Consider the following 23,375-nt stretch of genomic DNA (forward strand, 5'->3'; position numbering starts at 1 on the left):
CACATATGGGCAGAGGCAGTCTGTAATAAAATCAAACACATACTCCTACTATCTTCTATCACACACATATATATATATATATATATATATATATATATATATATATATATATGGATCTACTTCAGTAGATCGAACTTACAAGTTCGAAGCTCATATGGTTGAGACCATATGATCAAAATTGTAAAAGTTCAAACATGGAAGAAAAAAGAAAAAAAACACAAAAAACAAAACTATATGTCTGTAGCAGGGGGGCTACACCCCCCTGCATCCCCACACCCCCTACTTAAACATAATAACTCTGAGATCACACTACATTGCAGAAGAGGGAAATCTTCCTGTTCTGCACTGAATATGGATCTCCATTCAGTCCAATTGAACTTTTACAAGTTCGATCATATGGTCTCGGCCATATGAGCTTCGAACTTGTAAAAGTTTTATCTACTGAAGGGGATCCATATATATATATATATATATATATATATATATAGAGAGAGAGAGAGAGAGAGAGATGCCTTATGACCCTCTGTAGATTGCACATAATGTTGTTGCCGCCCACATGTGCTGTATTGAGGTGTGGATTTGCTGTATTCCAGTTTGTGATTTAAGCTACTGTATTGATGGCAACTCCTGCCATTTGGTTACATGTTCCTTCCATAATAGCTGTAGTAATATGCTTCTTGAGAATTGTTGACATGGGATGATGCTATGTATATTCATAGGTTCATAGGTTCATACTAGGCTATCTGCCCTGGGGCATTTATAAGCCTAGCCTGATTGTGTTTGACTTACGCCACCCCTTGATTTGAGTAAACTGTGCCCTTTTTAAAGTTTATTTTACTGTGCCTCTGTCTAATAGTGACACGGAAGTAATCCCTGGGACAAACCTACGATCCCCCATCCACTCATCAAGATTTTTCTTGAAGAGAGTCAGTGAGGTGCTCTGCCTAACATGAATTGGAATTCTATTCCAGAGCCAAGGGAGCCTTTGGGTTATGAATCTGTCCCTCCAGCATGTTCTATTTATTTCTGTGCTGAGGTTCAAGTCCCTCGATCGCATGGCTCTAAAGGATTTAGATTTACTGAGGTGGAGCATGTCCATTAATTCTGGGTTGGACATAGCTTTATATGTCAGGCATAGATCGCCTCGAAGTAGGCGGTATGCAACTGAGTAGAGCTGGAGTTTTTTTAACTGAGCAGCATATGGCATCTGTTTGAGTCCCTTGATCCTCCTGGTGAGGTACTTTTGGGGTTTTTCTAATTGCTGCAGGTGTTGGGTAAGGTACATCCCAAAGGGGGCATTGTATTCTATGATGGGCCTGATGAGGGATGAATAAAGGGGCACGATTACCTCTCTTGATCTAGATGCAAATCCTTTCATGATGAGGTCGGCTATGTAGAAGGTCTTTCTAACCACTTTGGTAATGTGGTTGTCAAAGGAGAGATTGCTATCAACTTGGGTCCCCAGATCCCTAATTACTTTCTCTGTACTTAATGGGTTACCACCTATGTGGTAATTTGTGGGTACATTGTTTTTGCCAAAGGGTATGACTATACACTTTTTGGCATTAAGCTTTAGACCATGGCTCTGGCACCAGTTATCCGTCTCTGCGAGACCTTTTTGAAGGATGTTTGTGTCAGCTGGAGAGTCGATTATGGCACCCAGTTTGCAGTCATCTGCAAACTTGGTGAGCCATAGTCCTCCCACGTTGGCCTGTACCTCAGAAAAGTAAATACCAAACAAGAGAGGTCCCAGGACAGAACCTTGTGGGATGCCACTTGTGACTGGTTTCGAGTCTGACATGGCTCCAGCAACTCTGACTCTGTGGGTTCTGTCTTTGAGCCAGTTTGCGACCCATCTTGTGACATAGGGGTTTATATTTAGGCTGGATAGCTTATCTATGATGCCCGAGTGGGGTATTGTGTCAAATGCCTTTGCGAGGTCCAGATAGGCTGTGTGGACTACCTTCCCTTCATCTATGGCCTTGGTGACTGTTTTGAAGAAGTCGACCAGGTTCAAAAGGCAGGATCTGCCCTTGATGAAGCCAAATTGGGTAGGATCTAGTGTCTGTAGGTTCCCAATGTCTTTGTTTATTTGTATATTGTTATCTTACTAAGGTATGTGTTCTTTTAGTGGAGTATATCAACATTCTACACAGTTCTCATTCAACCATCACAATGACAGCTGCACTGTGTCATAGATGTGCATGTGTATACGTAGAATCTGTAAATGTTATCTGACATATAGCAATGTTACATCATACTGATTACAAGACGACATACATCTGGGGCCATGCATATGTTGTAATGCTGTTATATACACAAACGTAAGACATGTTGAGATTCACTTGCAACCTTGGGGAATTCATTGTTTGCACAATCGTGTTGCTGTTCACAAAGATTATTCAGGTGCTCCACAGCAGCATTGCAGAACTATTAGTATTTGTGTCCTTAATGTTCTGCATAAACTGTATACACCTCATTTGTAATATATCCATATATGATGGCAGGTCCCTCTCCCATGCATTTCTATTCATAAACGTATAGGCATATGATATACAACTGATGTAATGACATGAAATAGGCTGAGCTGTATGACTATGTCAAAAGTTCCTCTGTGTTGTGTGTGATTCATACTAAATGTTGTATTTGGAGGTGATGTCACAAAGCATTTTGTAACTATGTCTGAAAGCTTAAGAGGAATACCCAGCTATGTGCAGAGCTGATTCTGGATGGCACCACCCATACTCAACTAGTGGAAATAGACAAACTGATAGCTGACAGATTTGGATCAAACTTCAATCCACTGTCCCTTCCATTAATTCCCTAAAGTATACCTGGCTGTTATCATTCTTGAGCCTATTATCTGAAAAGAGCAGGTTATGTCTGTCCTCTCTATGGCTAAGAATGCATCATCAATGGGACCTGACAACATCACAGGTTGCCTTTGAAATAACTTCAAGCTTGACCTTCCAGAACCACTTGGATCCCTATTTAATAACAGCCTACAGACTGGCTATATTCCAGCAGGATGGTAGACACCAGCATTCATTCCTCTGCACAAGGAGGAACCATCAACATACACAGGGAAGTATAGGCTGAATAGCCTAAGCATTAAGGTCAAGGACATATTCATTATGAACCTTATCAACAAGGACATAGCTAATCTTCTGACTTTGTAACCAACCCAGTTTGGATTAAAGATAGATCATGTCTATTAGATCTGATTGACTTCTTTGAGAAGGTCACCAAGGGCAAGGATGAGGGATAGAATGTGCACCTCATCTAACTTGACCTGGCCAAGGCATGTGATACAAATCCCCACTCAGGTATTATAGACAAACATGCTCAAGTGGGCATAAACCCCTACATCATCAGGTGGTTAGCCAAATGACTCACTGACAGGGCACATACTGGGTGAATTCACCTCTAGCAAGAGAATAGTCACTAGGGGTGGACCACAGGGTTTTGTACTAGGCCCTTTCCTGTTCAGCATTTATTTCTCAGAAGTCAATGCAAATGTAGACAATCTTTGTCTGACCAGGTATGCAGCTGACTGCAAATTGGGGTTAGTCATGGAATCCACAAATGATACAGATATACTGCGAAAAGTATTAACACATGCAAACGTTTGATACCAGAGGTATACAGAGAAACTAAATGCAAAATGATGCCAGAGGCATAGAGAGAAACTAAATGCAAAATGTCCAGGAAGTCGTTATCTGAAACCATACATGCTAAACGTATGTACTGCCCCTTTATTATTCCTTTTTTTGATGGTCAGGGTGGTTGCTGGAATAATGCAGCAACCCATTAGAATATATAAGTTTTCTATAAATATTACTAGTCAAATGTTGATTTTTTTACATCTTTTGTAATCTGAACATCCAAGTAACTGATTGTAAAAGGATTCACATCATAGGTGAATCTTAAAAAGATTGTAGTAGAATTCAAATAATTAATGAACAATCCAGTTTCGCTTATAGATCTGTCCAATAGTAAAAGGATGTCATCCAGATATCAGACGTATAATCTCCATGGGTTGGGATTAATTACATTAAACAAATATTTTTTCTCCCATTGTACGAGTACAATATTGGCAAAGATGAGGGCACATGTAGCCCCCATCACCACACATTTCTTTTGTTGGAAATATTATCTCTCGAAATATACAAAATTGTACTCTAATACTGTTTCCATTAAAGTGACAATAGTGTTAATATCATTATTTTCAAGGTGTGTAGACTCATTTACAAAATCCTGTAACCAATTTATGCTGACAGAGTGGGGAATGACATTAAATAACTCTTTGACAGCAATAATCACAAACACATAGTCATTTGAGTAACCAACCCCCTTTAATTGCATAAAAATCCCATGAATCCCAGCTTAGATACTCAAAGGATTTCAACCATTTTTTTTAGTGTGATGTCAAGAATCTTGGCTAAAGGATGGGTTTTTGATTTTCTAGCATTGACAATTGCCCTAATGGGGGGATCACTGGTGCTGTTATGGATTTTTGAAATGCCAACAATACAAGGCAACACCAGATAGTTTATCTGTAAAAAGTTGTAAAGCTCTTGCCCTGTCTTTTCCTGATCAAATATATCCTTCAGTAATCATAAAATCAATATTTTCCTGTAACAAATATGTATATAGCTAAGTGATACCTCCTTATAAAATTTAATTTGAACTTCAGCCTCCCTGTGCCCACAGTAGTGATAGACTCCTTCTGTGTGGCACAACTCATAAGTAAGGGCATGGCATCCAGATCAAAGGACATATAATTCCATTGTTCTCGGTCCTCATCACACAAATAATTCAGTACACTGCATCCTTTGGCAGGTACCTCATCAGATATTTCCAACAGCTGGAGAGAACCCAGAGTTTTCTCACCAGGAAGATACAGGTTATAAAAACCAAGTCTTACATGGAAAGATTGAAAGCCCTAACACTGTGTTCTGTCTCCTACAGACTACTAAGTGGTGATCCATGTCTGGCCTTTAGGGCAGTGTCTGATCTGGCCCTGATGGAAATGTTACACATCCATAAATCAAACTACATGAAGGTCACTCATTCCAAGAATCTTAACTTAGCCTCTGTCATAAATAAATCATGTTGGAGAAATAGATAACATCTCTCAGAGACTATACTTTCTCTGGAATAAGCTTCCAATTCACGTAAAGCAAAGCTCTTCACTCACCCTCTTCAAGTGCAACCAAAATCAATGGATGTGTAATTGCAAATTTACTCATGGGGTGTTGCTCATGACCCTCATGGACAAAGGCAGTCCGTACTCCTTACCATTTTATAAGCTCATAACTCAGTGAACTTCATTCAGCTAGGTACTGAAAATTGGTAAACATGAGTTAAATCTAGATAGGCATATATGCCCTCATGGCCATTAGCCTAATACTCTCCTATGAACATATGAACCTTTGATATGTGATTGTAGCCTATGTACAGCTATAGTGTGACTGTACTGCATCACATATGCACACGTACAGCTATAGTGTGACTGTACTGCATCACATATGCACCACTACATCACATCAGTATTACCACTTGATAGTTTGCATGAGCACATATGGATATATGTCAGAATTTAAAGGCAGTATAACAATTTAAATGGCAATGTCAGAGGCACAATGATCATGTGTCACATATCTTGAGTTTTAACATGTGCTTATAGTGGGTGTTCCATGTATTGTTTGGCATGTATACAATATTACAGTGACAGATTCCTTGAATACTGACACTTGAGTTGCACTGCTATACTTTCTGTGCATATTGGCATAGCTGATGCATTGCTGTCAGCGTCACATACTGCTGTACCATTCATTATAATGGATCACTTCTTAATTCATACATCAGTAGCAGATGCTTCAAACAATGTCCTTTGGCATTAAATTTGTCAGATACATGCAATACCCAGCTGTGTGTACAGAATCCACTCAAAATAGTGTAGTGTTTGTATATGTTGCTATCTGTATGGCTGATACCTATGTCAGCCAGGGATGCTTTAGTCAAGTGTGTCACAATTGGCATAGTGAGCTTCCATACATCTGGTAGGCCATACAGAACTATTCTTTGGGATGTATACCCATTAGGCTTTGATGGTGTACACTTCCCTTAAACGTATTCTACTAGTTGAATGTGTGATACATATTTCTATGTTGCACCCAATAAATCCTCAGCTAAATGATGACATTGATGCCATGGGACTGATTTTTGCAGGTGGTGATTTTGGCTTATGTGTCATGAAAACCTTATCAACTGGACAGAATCAGCCCTGATTTCAGCAACACTTTTAACACTGTCCCTCTTAAACCATTCAAAAATTGGTTGTTTTTTGGGAGGAGGTGCTGAACTCCACTTGCAGAATACTGACAATCATTACAGTTGTACACATGTATTCCTGAAGAACATATATAATAAATTACACTCACATATTCTGGCAATACAGCAGATTAATGGTCATAACCTTGGGTCAGTTGTGGTGGTGCAGTGGTTAGAGTTGTCACCTCACAGCAAGAGGTTCTCCCGTTCGATTCTCAGCTGGAGCACCTTCTGTGTGGAGTCAGCATGTCCTCCCCGTGGCTGAGTGATGTAAAAGACATGCAGGTAGGTGCGAGTGTGAATGGACGTGCCTTTGTTGTGGTTGGGCATCAGGCTGGCAACTCAGCACCGTAAAAATCTACTGCCAATCATGAGTGGACCGGAGTTCCACTCTGGCGACCCCTAACCGGGAAAAGCCGAAAGTCTTAAATGGTCATAACCTTGTAAAAGTATTAATTATTGTGACTGTTTCTGTCTCCATTTGTCCAGTCTGTTATGTGCCTCTGATTGATTGAAAGCTATGGTGACATGTCTGCCATATTCCAGTAAGTTATTTTTTCAGATCTTCAGAGTATGCACATACCCCTAATTTATATACCATCCTTACTAAATCTCCTCTCCAGTGAGCATGTCACTGATGTTTGTATCACAACCATTTACCTCCAATGGCATGCAACCTTGTGTGGGCATCATGTATATACTATAATGTGTGTTTATATCATAATGTATTTGCTAAGGAGGTGTAAACAACAGTAGGTACTGTGCTGTCTACAAATGTGCTTAAAGTTATGCTGATGACATGTGCTGGAAGTGAGCATACATTTCCATATCCTATTTTGGTGATATTGACATATTCACCATGCCTTCTTACTTTTTGTTCATTCTTATCAAACAGGCCTGTGCCTGTTTTAATCAGTATACTTTTCCTGCCCAGTCATATATTTGCCCTTTTACCCATCCCCCTCCATTATTTCATTATTAAAATAATTTTATTGTGCATTGCACTGAGTACACTTTTCCTTACTGTGTTATTACTTATGTTATTGCAGTATTTTTATTGCTTGTAGTCATTGTGGCTATCAGGGCAATCTCGCTGATCAAGTTTGCTCATAAGCAAACTTGAATACATCCTCATTCTGTGCTCATGGTGCTGTGCATGGTTTCCTGGCTGGCAAAACTGTTGCTGGTTACAAAGCCATACTTGAATTCACATAAGCTTTGTGAGCAGCATGAATATGTGAAAAGTGCTGCTATTCACTGTAGTACTTGTAAACTCCCTGTGGACTTTGTGCAAAGCCTACACAGAGTTTATTGAACCCCAGGAGAATGTGGAAGAGATGTCACATGTTAGTGGATGGAAACAATATGAGAAAGACAAATGTGGATTAGGTGATGTGTCCAGAGCGAAAGCATTTGCAAATTGACTCAGACTTGAGTTGATCTTTAAGCTGAACATGAAATGGGTAAGAGGTGAGGTCTTTAAAATTAGTAGGAAGAGATTTCCAGAGTTTGGGGTCTAGGATGGAAAAGGTATGGTTAGTGCAATGAAGTCTGTTTCTGGGATATTGAAGAAATGGACCAGAGTAGTTAAGACATCTTAGATTGTTATCTGAAGAGTTTCAAGACTAGTGGTAAGTTATCTACACTCTAGTAGAAGGGGGTTATATTAGAACAGTGAAGGTTTATCTTGTTGAACACCTAAACTTCGACAACTAAACAGCAAAAGCTTAAAACCACAAATGGCCACTTCCGCAAATTTTTTCATAGGGAAAAAATTTGCTTGGCCGTTATCAGGAATTTGCCCTTTTCCCCAATGTACAGCAATCTCAGAGTTGGTATATTTAGTTAGGGGGGTGGGGGCCAACCTCTCCACTTAATTAAAGTTTGAAAGTTTGTTTTAGTGTCCCACGGCCAAGCAATTTTTTTTCCTACGAAAAAATTTGCAGAAGTGGCCGTTCACGGTTTTAAGCTTTCGCTGTTTAGCTGTTGATGGTTAGGTGTTCGACAAGCTAAATGTTCGATTATATAATATAGACCATAGTAGAAATATTCCCAATAGCCAAAATGTCAGATCAGTTTGTCATGGAATGGGTATTCTTAAGGCCGATTTGATTCACTCAGTTAACTCCCACTCTCTTGTTACCTCAAGACAGTACCATAAAATGTACATATAGTTTGTGGATGGAGTGCAATAATGCCGCATTCATTAGATTTTACCCTCCCTCACAATCTCAGTATGTTGGATGAATGCTGTCAATGGTTAATCATTCTGAAATAAGTAAAATCTGATGGGGGTTAGATTACATCCAATCAAGAATTTATTCACTTACCCCATTCCTTAAAATTGAAGGTTTTCCATACAGTGCTTTCCCATTTATTTTTAGTGTCAGTGTTAGATTCCACTACAAATTGCAAAGACTATAAAATGTCTAATATGGTTTACCATAAAAAAATGGAAATATCAAAGGTCGGATTTGAAAAAGTTGAATGCTTGTTTTGAAAAAGTCATTTAAACGAATTACCTGTTTTTATTGAAAAACACACGATGCCAGCACAGTAATCACACTTTGTAATTCACCTTAAAGAAAGTCAGCAGAACCAGGAAATTGATTAAGCACTGGTGGATCACGTGAATACTTACTCGTTCAAGTTTATTGAGCAAAATGAACAGTATGACATTGAAAACAAGGCTTTCGAGTATTTAAACGGAAATAATAAAATTGACTTTATTTGTTGAAATTTTGATTAAAAATGTTTTTATTTTCTACATTTAGATAGCAAACTATCTAATATAACTCGCAGTTACCTGTAATCTCATTTGTCAAGTTTTGCAGTAAGATTACTCCATATTCACAGACTTGAGTTAATTTTTCAGCTCTGTCATTTATTCAAGCACAGACTTCATAAATGCTATGGTATGTACAGTATTGATTTGCATCTATGAACTATTATTTTAATGTACTCATTATTTTCATCATTACAAACAGATGCGAGTTTCAGTCTCATTCTATTGTCATTTTTAATCTCATTTCAATAACAATATTCCTTTTGGAACCATATTTTATATCATATACAATGGAAGTGCCTGTGGTTCTCACCTTTTCTTTTATTTCCCCTTCTTAGGTTGATGATAGTTATTATGTTCTTTAACTGTGTGTGTGTGTGTGTGTGTGTGTGTGTGTGTGTGTGTGTGTGTGTGTGTGTGTGTGTGTGTGTGTGTGTGTGTGTATGTGTGTGTGTGTGTGTGTCTGTGGGGTTGTGTGAGCTAGGCTTGTCTCTGAACATTTGTGATCCTTATGTTAATCTACTGCACTGCAAAAGATGAAAAGCATGAGGAGTAAACATGGACTTTGTCCCCTTCTGCTCCACATTTTCCCAGAAAACATGAGATTCAAGATGGACTGTGTGACCAGTTTATTAAGTAATACATCAATTCAACAAGAATGAAGCATCATTATAACCCAGTAAACCAGATACTCATAAGCAACATAAAATTCCTAATGCCAGAAGTTAATGACTTTATGTGGCACAGAGCTCTGCTAGTTCAGCTTGTTCCCATCCTGCTGCTGAGTGGCTTCATAACTAATAATAATAATAGTAATAATAATCTTTAATAAAAAACATCTAATCAAACCCAGCACCAAATGTATATAAACTACAGTTAACCAAAACCTCCATATCAGCTCAGCACAGCCTAAATGAGAATATAACCCACTTACTGCATGAAAAATAAACCAAGCTAGTCTGACAAATATGTTGTGTCTAATGAAAATCTCTCACCTTCTTTTCTTTTTTCTATTAGTACTTACATTACATGTTTTATATAAATCACATCTCAAGTGAGAGGGAAGCAAAATTTGAGTGACAGGGAAAAATCATATCAGCGATGGGTGGAAATCCAACCCAAGTGCAAGGCTGCAAATATTCAGTCTTGCAAGCTTGCCTCCTGCCTCTTGGGACTGCTAATAGGAGGCTGCCAAGTAAAACTGAAGAAAACAGTGCAAACTACCTACACCACTCTGCTGATAAACTGTGTCCACCTGATTAGAAATAAAAACATGTATGCAAAGCTGCAGAGAATACAAACCTGGCACAATCCCCTAATTATGTTCTCTTTTATTTTCGTCTTATTATTATTTTAACCAGGTAGTGCTGTCTAAATGGCACGCATTTCATACCTGATTAAATGATGACCTCCTGGCAATGACACATGCCTTGTCAGATAAATAAAACCATAGCCCTCTTTCCTACAATGGAACCACAATGGCACACGCATCGTCAGATAAATAAAACCATTAGGCCTTTATCCTACAATGGAACCTCAATGGCACACACATCATCAGACAAGTAAAACCATTAGCCCTTTATCCTGCAATGGAATCTCAATGGCACATGCCTCATCAGATAAATAAAACTATAGCCCTTTATCCTGCAATGGAACCATAATGACACACACATTATCAGATAAATAAAACCATAGCCCTTTATCCTGCAATGAAACCTCAAATTTCTGATAATAGTACTGAAGGTAAAATCTACTACCAGTCACCATATCCGAGTGAAGACTAAACGTAAATATATATATATATATATATATATTTTTTATTTCGGTATCAAGCATGCAAGCCACAGCAGCTAAAAATGTATTTAGTCATACTCACTTAATTATTATTATTTAAACATAATTGGATTCCCTATTTGTTGTGTGTGAAACCTGTCTTGGACCTCTGATGCTGCTCTGTTGAAATGACAACAGGAGCCTCAGAAACTGTCCAAATACAGAGTTCCTTCATGTCTTGTGAGGCACCACACCCCCAGGAAACAGAGAGTCAAGAAGATTTACAGCATAAAACTCATTTATGTCTGACTCTACAATGATCTGCAAAATTTGCTATGGTTGGAGTGGGGGTACTCACATTGGATAGAATTAATCTGCTTGGATACCTCCATAATGTTAAAATCTACTGAAACTTAATAGACCCCAAATTCCATATTTCAGCTGAGTATTTTTTTGTATCATGAAATTATTACCTCCCCAACTTGCACAACTTTAACATTGTAATATCAAATGACTATCTGGATGTCTCTCACATATATAGTTTGCATAGATGTCTAGCCATCCTGTATCAGGGTTTCTCGGAGAAAATAAAAAGAGCATGTAGAGCATTATGGTGGTTAATGCCAGCAAGGAAACTGGTAAAGAGATGAGGTAAAAGGAATTAACAAAATTGTGCCTTTGGGTTGTATCTGCATCATTGGAGTCAAAACAGAAGTTCAGCAAATTAAGTTCTAAGCAAACACTTTTTCTAAAAAGAAAATACTCACACTGATTCCTACTAAGAACTTGTTCGACAATATGAACCTTTATTCTAAAGATGCCAAACTAAGATAAACAAGAGATACAGCAAAGTCTACAGCAATACTCAATAAGGTACTAGTGGCTACTGGCCACTAAGTAAGTACTTGGAGAATAGTTCTCATTCTAAGAAAGCATAAAATCTTTTCCAAAGCTCAAGAAATAAGCAGTTTCCTACATGGCATGTGATGTGCTTCACAACTAACTGTTAGTGATATAAGATAAGTGCATAACAAATTTTGATGAGTGATTTGAAAAGCAAAAAAAAACAACAACTCTTGTTTGGCTAATCTGTCTGACTGTCAAGAACCCATTGTCATGAAATATAACACCTCCCAAGATCCTATGACCTTAGGACTCAATGGACTCATTTGGCAAGGAGATTGTGAATTGTATCATCAACATGACTTCAGGGGATGTCTCCTCAATTCAGAAAACTTTGACCAGGCACAGTTCATAAATTTGCGAATCATTTTTGATTGATAGTCCACCCTGTGGTCGAGTGGCGTTCGAAAGACATGCGTAAATGGGCGTGCCTTTGTTTAAGGTTGGGCATCGAGCTAACACCTTGGCACTGTAAAAATTTACTGGCAATCATTAGCGGACCGGATTTCCGCTGTGGCAACCCCTTAACTGGGAAAAGCCGAAAGAAGAACAACAACATGCATTATGACTTTCTGTAGGAGTCCTAGGTAAAACAAAGTTTTGTATAGATTTCGTGAAAAAAAAAAAAAAATATATATATATATATATATATATACATATATATTATATACATATATACATATATATATATATATCTATATATATATATATATATATATATATATATATATATATATAAAACTAATGTCTGCTTCAGCCACAGAGGGATATATGGCACTTAAAACCATTACCAAGAACATCCACACCAGAAAAAGAGAACTTTTAGTGCATTCATACTGCATTGTTATCTTAAAGCAGATCTCTTGCATCTTCAGAAGACCACTAGCTTCACAAATGCCATGAATAGCAGTTTAAAAATTCATGATCCTGTAAACAAAACTCATTGAAGGCGCAGATTTACTACCCACTGTTTACTCCATCTCTGGAATAAATTATCCCTGCCTGATAAGTGATGCAGTACCCTTACATCCTTCAAAGGCAACCTTGATGACAGTCAGGTTATGCAATAATTCATCCTCTCAGTGTTAATGTGGGCATTAGCATGATACAGATTGTTTCTGGATTAATTTGCCATTTAATTTCTGTGGTCCTGCACTGCACTGTTACCTAATCACTGCTGAGGAAGTATTTATGCTATTAATATCATACTGCAAAAATTAAGTAGAATCTTTTGAGAAAGTTTGGATAAAAAAAAACACCCAAAATGTTTCATGGACTGAATAAAAATATTGACGATTATGTCTCAACCTTCACAAATTTTAGAACTGGAAAAAAAGGAGAAAGGACAATACAAAGAGGTAAAATATGAACATTGCAAAAAAGGTTAGTACTGTTCACCATCGTTCCATCCATTCTGTGTATGATACTGATTTAAAGTGACATGCTATTACCCGATAAATGTCAGTTGTTACTGAATAGTGTATGCTGTTAAAATTAATTTTCCATAACTTTCACACACAGCAATAGAAATTAAACTCATTACATTTGAGTCTTTAAGTATGAAGTTGGGTGAGTTACTAGGCTCCTAATTCTATGTTAGCACTGTGCAATATCGTTTATATCCAGGATTCAGCAGATGCTAGCTTAGCATTAAATCCTTGAAGATGAAATCTTACCCATTTTTGATTATGAACATAAAATACATTAAATGAACTTGTACTGATAATATACCTGTCAACAAGCAGACATCCCAAACAATAAAGATTGAAAAAAAATTACAAAAAAGTCTGCAGAAAACTGTCAAAAATGAGTTTCATCACATAATTGCATAGTGAATTCTAACACTGTAAAAAATGTTAAAGTTCCAAATAAACCAATAAAACATGAAACTCAACTCATTTAATAAACACCAATTCTGAAAACAAAAACTTCTTTTTAAACACATTTAAACTTTAACTGCCGATTAACATTGCTTTCCTAATGGGGACTTCCTCATCTATGACAACAGAACAAAGATAAATAAAAATAACTAACTAACTAACTAGGTTCTGATATGGGAAGTATAACTGAAATTAAAAAAATGTAAATAAAACAAATAAAGTAATACAAGTATCAGCAGCCTTCTTCACATACAATTAACAATTTAATACCACTCATTCATATGTCATATGACTCCCCCAAGCAGATAGATAGATAGATAGATAGATAGATAGATAGATAGATAGATAGATAGATAGATACACTGCCTAGAAGGTCACACAACAGTCATAGAAGTGCAAACTGTATTAACAAAGTTAACTCGCTGGAATGATATCATTTATACATAAACTACTCCACCAAAACAATATACAATATAACTTTCAAAATTAATAATACATCAGAGTACATGGAACCTTTCTTTGACCAGAAGAGACACTTACAAGGCTGGTAAAGCAGCATGATGCACTGCAGCTTTTACATCTCCAAAACAAAATCAGGAAAGGACCATACCATATGTTTGCTAGCCATACAACTCCCTCTAGGACACAAGAAAACCTTGAATTATCTTCTGTTTCTCCTCTCTCCCTTTCCACTTTACTAAGAAAAAAGTAAATAACTTTGCTAGAATCTCCATGTGTTCTGACTGACTGTGCTTCTCACCTGATAAGTAAATGTTTTGGTACTTTGTTCAGAGTTGAATAAAACAATAATTGAATTCAGTTCAGAATACAGTTTTAACAAACTGCATTTATTTAAACTGTATTTGCTTTAATATTGCTGTACACTCAAGTGTGCTAGCTTGCACTGCACTTGAATTGTTTTTAGTGCTGTTTTAGCTGCTTTTCTGAAAAAAAAATCTAAGCGTGTTTCCTCTCTTTCCTGTAACTAGTCTAGTCCAGATACAGATTTGCTGTATCCAGAACTGTATGTAAGCTTCTGAGCCCCCCAAGCCTTTCTGTGTTGGAGGGAAACCTTCTAGCTTAACAGTGGGAGTGGTAAGCACTAGGTAGCCTATCTACCACAAGAATGGTTTCTGGCCCAGAAATTGTAGTTTATTGGCCGTTTGGGCAGTTTTTTCATCTCTTTCAACTTTCTGGTTTAAAAGCCTGCATTTGTGCTTGTTTCCCAATTTTCCTGTAACAAGTCTAGTCCAGATACAGATTTGATGTATCTATGACTGTTTGCAAGATGCTGAGCTCCCCAAGCCTTTCTGTGTCAGAGGAAATCCTTCTAGCTTATCAGTGGGAGTGGTAAGCTCTAGGTAGCTTATCTACTACAAGAGGAGTGGTTTCCGGCCCAGAAATTGTAGTTTATTGGCCATTTGGACAGTTTTTCCATCTCTTTTAACTTTCTGGTTTAAAAGCCCATGTTTGCACTTGTTTCCCGCCTTTCCTGTGACTAGTCTAGTCCAGATACTGATTTGCTTTGTCCAGGACTGTTGGTAAGCTTCTCCGCAGTGCCAAAGTCTCCTCTTCAGTTTTTCCCTTAGATCTGCTAGTTCTCTCCTCTCCTGCACTTTTACTAGCTTATTAGTCTAGCACTTTAGCAGACTTCTTGTAGCAATTATTGTAGCACACAAAAGTGCTACCAGCACTAAAGATTCTACAAGGAAACAGCTCCAGTACTTATTATTAATGCCCACCCCTCCAGGCATGTCTAAAGGTCAACTCCTTGTGCTTTCTCTTATTAACCTGGTGAACTTGGGCATACTGAGGCAATGTAGCAAATGCCTCATGTACACAGACAACCCTCTCCTCTTACCTCCCAACACTCAGACTTGTGAGAGATGCACTTATATATCCAAACTGGAAGTCACGCACTCTCCACCCAAGACCAGAACAGCTGGACAAGAGGAGAAGGTCAACACTTGCACCACACCACATGGAACACATAGCCCTCCAAAACATACACCAGCACTGCCTTCACATAAAAATACAAACCACACAGTCACCTTTGCAGAGGATCTCAGTAAAAATCTACACAAACAGCAGAGACCTCCAAGGCAGAAAAGCACTCGACCACCACAACATAACACTAATCATGAGACACATAACTTTCCTAAACAGTGTGCCACTCAACCAAAGCGCATAAGGCAAAACTGCATGCCCGACACACTAGTCATAGGTGACTCGATAGTAAGGCACACTGATGTCCCACTCACTAGGTTGAATAAGTAGAAAGTAACAGTCAATTGCCTGTCAGGTGCCAGGATCCACCACATAATGCATGCACTAAGGTCCCTCAACAACAGGTACAAATATGACTCTGTCACTGTACATGTGGGTGTGAAGGAGCTGAGACGTACCTCCCTGGACAACATAAAAAGAGACATGGAGGAGCTCTCGGATTATGTAGCCCAGGTGGGTATGACCCTAACCCTGAATAGCATCCTACAATCACCCAGAATGATACTACAGTACAAGCAGAAAATGGCTGATTTCAACAATTGTCTAAGTTTCGAGTGTAATTCTAAGGAGAACCAGTATCTGTCTGCCTGGGATGACATGATTGACAGACCTTGATGTTTTGCCAGTGATGGCCTGCATCTGTCACCTCTGGTCTTCTGGATACTGGCCAAGGCTCTTGCCACCCCTATAGTGCCTTTTTAGGTGGTGTTCCAAAGACCAAATCACCACTATAACAGCTACAAACAAATGCAATCTGAGGGTCATGCTGCTCAACACTAGAAGCGTAAATCTCCAAAAGCACTCACTCAAAGCACTCCTTAAAATGGAGAGCATCAACATTTGTGCTGTAACAGAAACCTGGATCAAGGCCCCAGAAAGCACTAACTCATTCCACACCATTTGGCTCCAGAACTTGAACCGAAGCTCCAAAGGCAGTGGTGTCTCCATATTCATAAAGGATGCACACACCTCCAGACTGGTGGCCAAACATAATGCATCAGAGATACTTCAGGTGCAGCTAACATTGGGTAAGGCAGCGATTCAAGTTGTAGCCTGCTATAGGTCACCAATCATGTCCCAAGACTCACACTCCACATTCCTAAGCACCCTGAAGAATATTAGGGTCCAACCTAATACTCTCATACTGGGCAACTTCAACTACCCCTCCATTAACTGGGAAAACTACTCATGTACCAATACACTTGCCCAACATTTCCTGGAATTCATTAAATCCAATGCACTGGACCAGCTCATTCTTACCCCCACTAGAGGTAGCAACATCCTTGACCAGGTCATTACAAACATGGGTGACTGTTGCTCTACACCAATAGTCAACTCTTCCCTGGTTAGATCTGTCCACAAACTACTCACCTTGGAAATCCACATCCCTCCCACCCCACCCCCACAAAGGTAATCACCATGAAAAACTTCTCCAAGGCTAAATTTGGGCTCCTAAAAACAGAGGTGGCTAACTTCACGGTGCCCATGCAAATGGGGAATAGTTGCATGACAGCTGAATCATACACCAATGCACTGTACGAACACATACGCAAATGCATGGATCTCTCCATACTCAATAGAACCAAGATGCTCTCCTCCAAAAAAAGGAAGCCAATCTGGTGGTCCCCTGCCATAAACAAACTCTACAACAGAAGGAGGAAACTGATGCAGAATAAGGTGAAGTCCCAAGACTGAACTCCCTTATCAGCCTCAACAAAAAGTTGAGGTCCCTCATCAAATCCTCCAAAGCTAGCTATGAAAACAAAATTGCAGCAGATAGTAAAGACAACCACAAGGCCTTCTATAGTTATGTAAAGAATCTCCACGGCAATACCCAGATTTGCTCTGAGCTACTGCACAATGGTACCTCCTATACTGAGTCAACAGATATAGGCAATATACTGACAGACAGATTCACTGCCAACTTTACTCCTCTCTCCCCCCAAAGGATCAATCACAATACCAGTAGATTGCCAGGCACCCAGTATTACTGCTGCGCAGGTTAAAACAGAACTGTCCAAGGCCAAGAATAAAGCTTCTATGGGACATGACAATATCGCTGGTTGTGTTCTACATGAATTACAGAGTGAACTGGCACCTCACCTGTGTGTACTGTTCAGTCACAGCCTCACCTCAGGCTTAGTCCCTACCAAACGGTGCACTGCTACAGTCATCCCTCTCCAGAATGGAGGAGCGACTACAGACCCTGGGAACTATTGCCCCTTAGCCTGACAAGTCTGAGATGCAAAGCTATGGAATGCATCATCATGGATCTAATAAACAAGGATATAGGGAATCTCCAAACTCTGGATCCCACACAGTTTGGTTTTGTTAAGGGTAGATCATGCCTGCTCAACTTGGTCGACTTCTTTGAGTCAGTCACCAGAGCTGTGGATGAAGGTATACAGCCTACCTTGATCTGGCCAAGGCCTTTGATACCATTCCCCACTCAAGAATCATAGAAAATCTCGCTAAGCTAGGATTCAACCCCTATATCACCAGATGAGTTGCAAACAGACTCACAGACAGAACCCACAGTATGAAAGTAGCTGACTCCAAGTCAGACTACTGAACAGTCACAAGTAGAGTCCCACAGGGTTCGGTCCTGGGTCTTCTCCTGTTTGGTATCTACTTCTCTGAAGTCCAGGCCATCATGAAAGGACTCTGACTGACAAAGTTTACAGATGATTGCAAGTTGGGAGCTATTATTAACTCCCCAAGTGATGCTGACATCCTACAGAAAGGTCTCACTGAGACCAACGACTGGTGTCAAAACCATGGCCTTAAGCTCAATGCCAAAAAATGTGCCATCGTCCCCTTTGGGAAAAAAAACAGCTCCCATAAATTACCACATCAATGGTAGTCCACTGAACACAGAAGGTGTTATGAGAGATCTGGGAACACAGGTTGACAGCAACCTCTCTTTTGACCACCACATTGCCACTATGGTCAGAAAGTCCTTCTATGTGGCACATCTCATTACTAAGGGTTTTGCATCCAGGAAGAAAGAGGTCATTGTCTCCCTTTACTCTTCCCTCATTAGGCCAATCATCGGGTACAATGCACCATTTGGCATGTACTTCACTAGACACCTGAAACAACTGGAAAGGCCACAAAAGTACCTCACAATGAGGATCCTAGGCCTTAAACTCTTGTCCTATATGGACAGACTCAAAAAACTCCCAACTATTCTCTGTCTCATATCACCTACATAAAGGTGATCTCTGCTTCACTTAGAAAGCCATGTCTGACCCAGCTCTGTTAGAAATGCTGCATCTAAAGAAATCCCAATCGCTCCACAGCACATGCTCCAGAGACCTCAACCTCATTACCACAATCAACAGAATGTGCTTGAAGGACAGGTTCATAACACAGAGACTGCCCACACTATGGAATAGACTTCCCATACATGTCAAATAGAGCACCTCACTAGCCCTCTTCAAGAGAAATCTTGATGAGTGTATGGGAAATAGATAGTTTACCCTGGGGATCACTCCAGTGGGTCTACCTGACAGAGGTGCTGGGAACTATGGCTGGATGGCATGATGCCAGGGTAATCCTTATGGGCTAGGGTTGTAAAGGTGCCAGGGCCATTAGCCTAGAAAACACCTATGAACTTAAGAAAGCCACAACACCTATCTACAGGCACTAGAATCACTCAATATTTTCCATTCTCCTGGGTGATCTAAACTATCCGTCTATAGACTGGGAACCCTATATCACCACTAGTGCACATGGACAGAGGTTCCTGGACTTTGTCAATACTAATGCACTCGAACAATTAGTCAGAGTACCCACAAGAGGAATAACATTTTGGATAGTGTCTTTACTAATATGGGGACATCTTGCACCATCTCTTGCATATCTTTATTACTATAAACCCATCTTTTTTGAAATAAAATTGAAATCCTTCCACCAAAATTATCGTTATAAATGTCTTTAACACAAACTACCTGCTCCTAAGTGATTCATTGGCAAGCTTCAGACCATCACCAATCCCAGTTAACTCCACTGAATATAGAGAAATGTATACCACCATACTATACCAGCATGTAAACAGATGCAGAGATGTAGCTGTACTCAGTAGGAACAAGCACAGGGCAAGCCATAGAAATAAACCCACATGATGGAGCCATAACATCAACAAGCTCTACAACAAAAGGAAGAGAACGTTAACCAAAAGTAAGAAGAGTAATTACCAGAATGATAAAGCTGTCTTCACTAAAATAAACAAATAACTCAGGGGCTTAATAAAATCCATAAAAAACAAGGTTTGACCCTAAAATAACTACCCGAGCCAACAACAATGGCAAGGTCTTTTTTAGTTTGTTTGTAATCTGAAAAGTATAATGCAGGAATGCACTGAGCTGATTGTGGACAATGTTACTTACACTCTGCCTAAAAATATAGCAACCCCTACTGGTTGACAAAAGTCAACTCTAACTTCACTCATCTCTCCCCTCCGGCTGTCTCTCAAGATATACCTGAAGCTGTCTCTCCTCCAGCTATGACACAAGACCAAGTGCTAAAAGTGTGATCAAAAGCTAAAAATTCTGCATCAGTGGGCCCTGACAATATCCCTGATGCTTCTTAAATAGAATGAAGCATAATTTAGCCACACCCAAAACAACACTGTTTACTCTTGGCCTCCATACATGTTTTGTACCAAGCAAATGGAGAACAACTACAGTCATTTCTCTGCATAAGGGAGGACCTTTCACAGATCCAGGCAATTACAGACCCATAAGTCAGATCAGCCTCATATGCAAAGTCATGGAAAGACTTATCATTGAACAAATCAGTAAGGACACAGGGAACTTCAAACACAGGACACATCTCAGTTTGGATGTGTTAATGAGAAGTCTTACTTAATCTGGTAGATTTTTTTTTAAAGTTTACGAGAACAATGAATGAAATAAAAAGGTGTACACAGTACACCTCATCCTGGCCAAAGCTTTTGATACAGTTCCCCACTCTGGTATAGCAGAACATCTAAATAAACTGAGAATAAACCTTTGAATCAATCACTGGATTGCCAACTGACTCACAGATATGACACAGGAAATTGAAACAGGGGACATCTACCATCACAAATATCAGTCGCCAGCAGAGTTCCCTAGGGTTCTGTGCTGGGACCTCTTTTGTTTGGAATCTACTTCTCTGAAGTAAAAGCCAATACCAAAGGTCTCTAGCTGACTAAGTTTGCAGAAGACAGAAAGTTAGGAACCATCACTGAATCATCTACAAATGGCTAAGCCATCCTGCAGGAAGGTTTATCCCAAATAAATAACTAGTGCCAAAATCATGGACTGAAACTAAATGCCAAAAATGCATTATTATATCCTTTGGGAAGCCATATACCCTGGGGAACTACCACATTGACAATACACCACTGAGGGTTGATCTAATTGTTCAGGATTTTGGAACTTATATGGACAATGGCCTAACTATGGAATAACATATGTCCATTGCCATTAGAAAGTCTTTTTGTATTGCACAGCTTATAAACAAAGGGACTATGTCTAGATCTAGGGATGGTATGTTTCCACTTTATTCAGCCCTCATTAGGCCTGTCATTGAGTATAATGGCCCTTTGGGTATGTAACTCTGCAAACAGATGCAGCAAATGGAATCCCCAAACACATACCTTACTAAAAGGATGCAAGGCCTAAACAATACGTCCTTTATGGAATGACTCAAAGTTCTGTCACTATATTTGGTATCCTACAGACTGCTAAGAGGTGACCTGTATCTGGGATACAAAGCATACTCTAACCCAATACTGATGGATTTACTGCACATCAGCAAGTCAAATGGCATCAGAAATACTCAGCCTAGAGCCCTAAACCTCTTCTACAATATCAACAGAATGATCTGGAGAATACCAATGCTCTGGAACAGGTTCCCTATCCACATAAAACAAAAGGTCATTCCTGCCCATATTCAAATACAACATGGATCTATGGATGGGAAAAATAAACTTTATCCCAAGACTGCCTCCTGTACTCCTAATGGACATAGGAATTACCTAAATGCTTTACCCCATGAATGGGCCCCTGAAATTATTTATGGTATGATCCCAATTATTCTCACTAAGAGTAATACATAATTATCAGCCATAGGATGGGAAAGGTCAGTTACACACCAAATGGAATAGGTTAACTGAAGCAGCAGAGGAGAGACTGGCTAGGCTTAAAATGGCCCATAAGGGTAGCTAGCCTAGCACGTTGATATGAACCAATGAACCTACATGAACTGCAGATCACTTCACTACTGATTCTTTTGAATATTGACTAGTATTCCATTCATACTTCTCAACCTCTTAGTGCTAGAAATCTGGACAAAGCCTAAGAAAATGGGAGGAATAAAGGCCTAAAATTAGGGACAGATTTTAACTATTGCTCTTATAAACTTAAAAAGTTGCTAGAATAACAAGGCTTGTGCTAACATGCATTTTTCTGAAGGATTTGAAATCTGAAACTGAAATGCATGTCATTATTTAGTGACTTCAATCATCAGAGCATTACAGTGATTTGACAGAAAATCACAAATTTTATGAGGAGCAGATAAAAAATATGAGGCAAAAATCTGGGCATTCTGTGAAAATATGGACAGCTGAGAGGTATGATTACATTTGCCAAAATGTATTTCCACCTGTTCTCCTTTACAGAATCGTGTTCTACACTATTCTCTTATACAATGTTTCTTTTTGTTTTAACTTGATAAGTAATATTTAACTCTCTGTTTTACTCTTATTGTTAGTATGTATTGTTTTCATTTTGCCTTATCTACCGTCTGGCTTGCCTGAACAAATTATCTGAGTTTGAGTGAGGTAAGTAGAGCAGACATGCTGAGGGAGCAGGATGGGTTGGGAGTGTGGATTAAGGCTCCTGTGGAGAGTTTAAGGTTTAGTGAGGAGGAGGGGTGCAAAAAGGGAGTCATAAGATTAGGGAGAGAGAAGGGAGTCTTAAGGTTAGAGAGTAGAAAAGGGGTTTTAGAGTTAGAGTTAGACCTCTGGTAGGGCTGCAGGAGCTAAGTATTTGCAGGAAGTCAAGATAATTGGAGTTTGAGCATCTGCCTATTCCAGCAACTGGCAATCAGCAACTGTATAGCAAGCACATGGAATGCAAGCACTTGTAGTAGACCCCATGGATAGATAGATAGATAGATAGATAGATAGAGAGAGAGAGAGATAGATAGATAGATAGATAGATAGATAGATAGATAGACAGAGATAGATACTACAAATCACACAGTTAAGTGCTAAGACAGGCTTGAACAAAATCTGTCAAGCACCACAATTAATTCCAGAGATACAGGACAGCAGAAACATAATTGGCGGTGTGTTCATTTTATGTAAAATACACTAAAATTCTGAAAATCAAAGTAACTAGTGGAAAAATGCGGGTGAGAAGACTCATTCACCGTAATTTGTAATCCTTCATGTCTTCCTCATTTTATGAAGCATGCCGGTTCCATATGTGGTCTGTATAAGCTCCAGATGTTGCTAAGCTTATACAAGAAGTTTCCTTTTTTACCAAGCCAAACTTCCACAGTAGTCTGCACTGCTTTTGTTCTTTTCTTTCACCAGATGTGGTTTTAAATCAGATAACTTTGATATCATTCTGAAGTACAGAGTAACATTAAAGACAGATGAAGTCACTGGGAAGTCATGAAGAACCTCCTTGCAG

This window comes from Protopterus annectens, chromosome 2.part0, assembly GCF_019279795.1.
Source record: "Protopterus annectens isolate FY-2018-M chromosome 2.part0, PAN1.0, whole genome shotgun sequence".
In the NCBI taxonomy this organism is placed as follows: Eukaryota; Metazoa; Chordata; order Ceratodontiformes; family Protopteridae; genus Protopterus; species Protopterus annectens.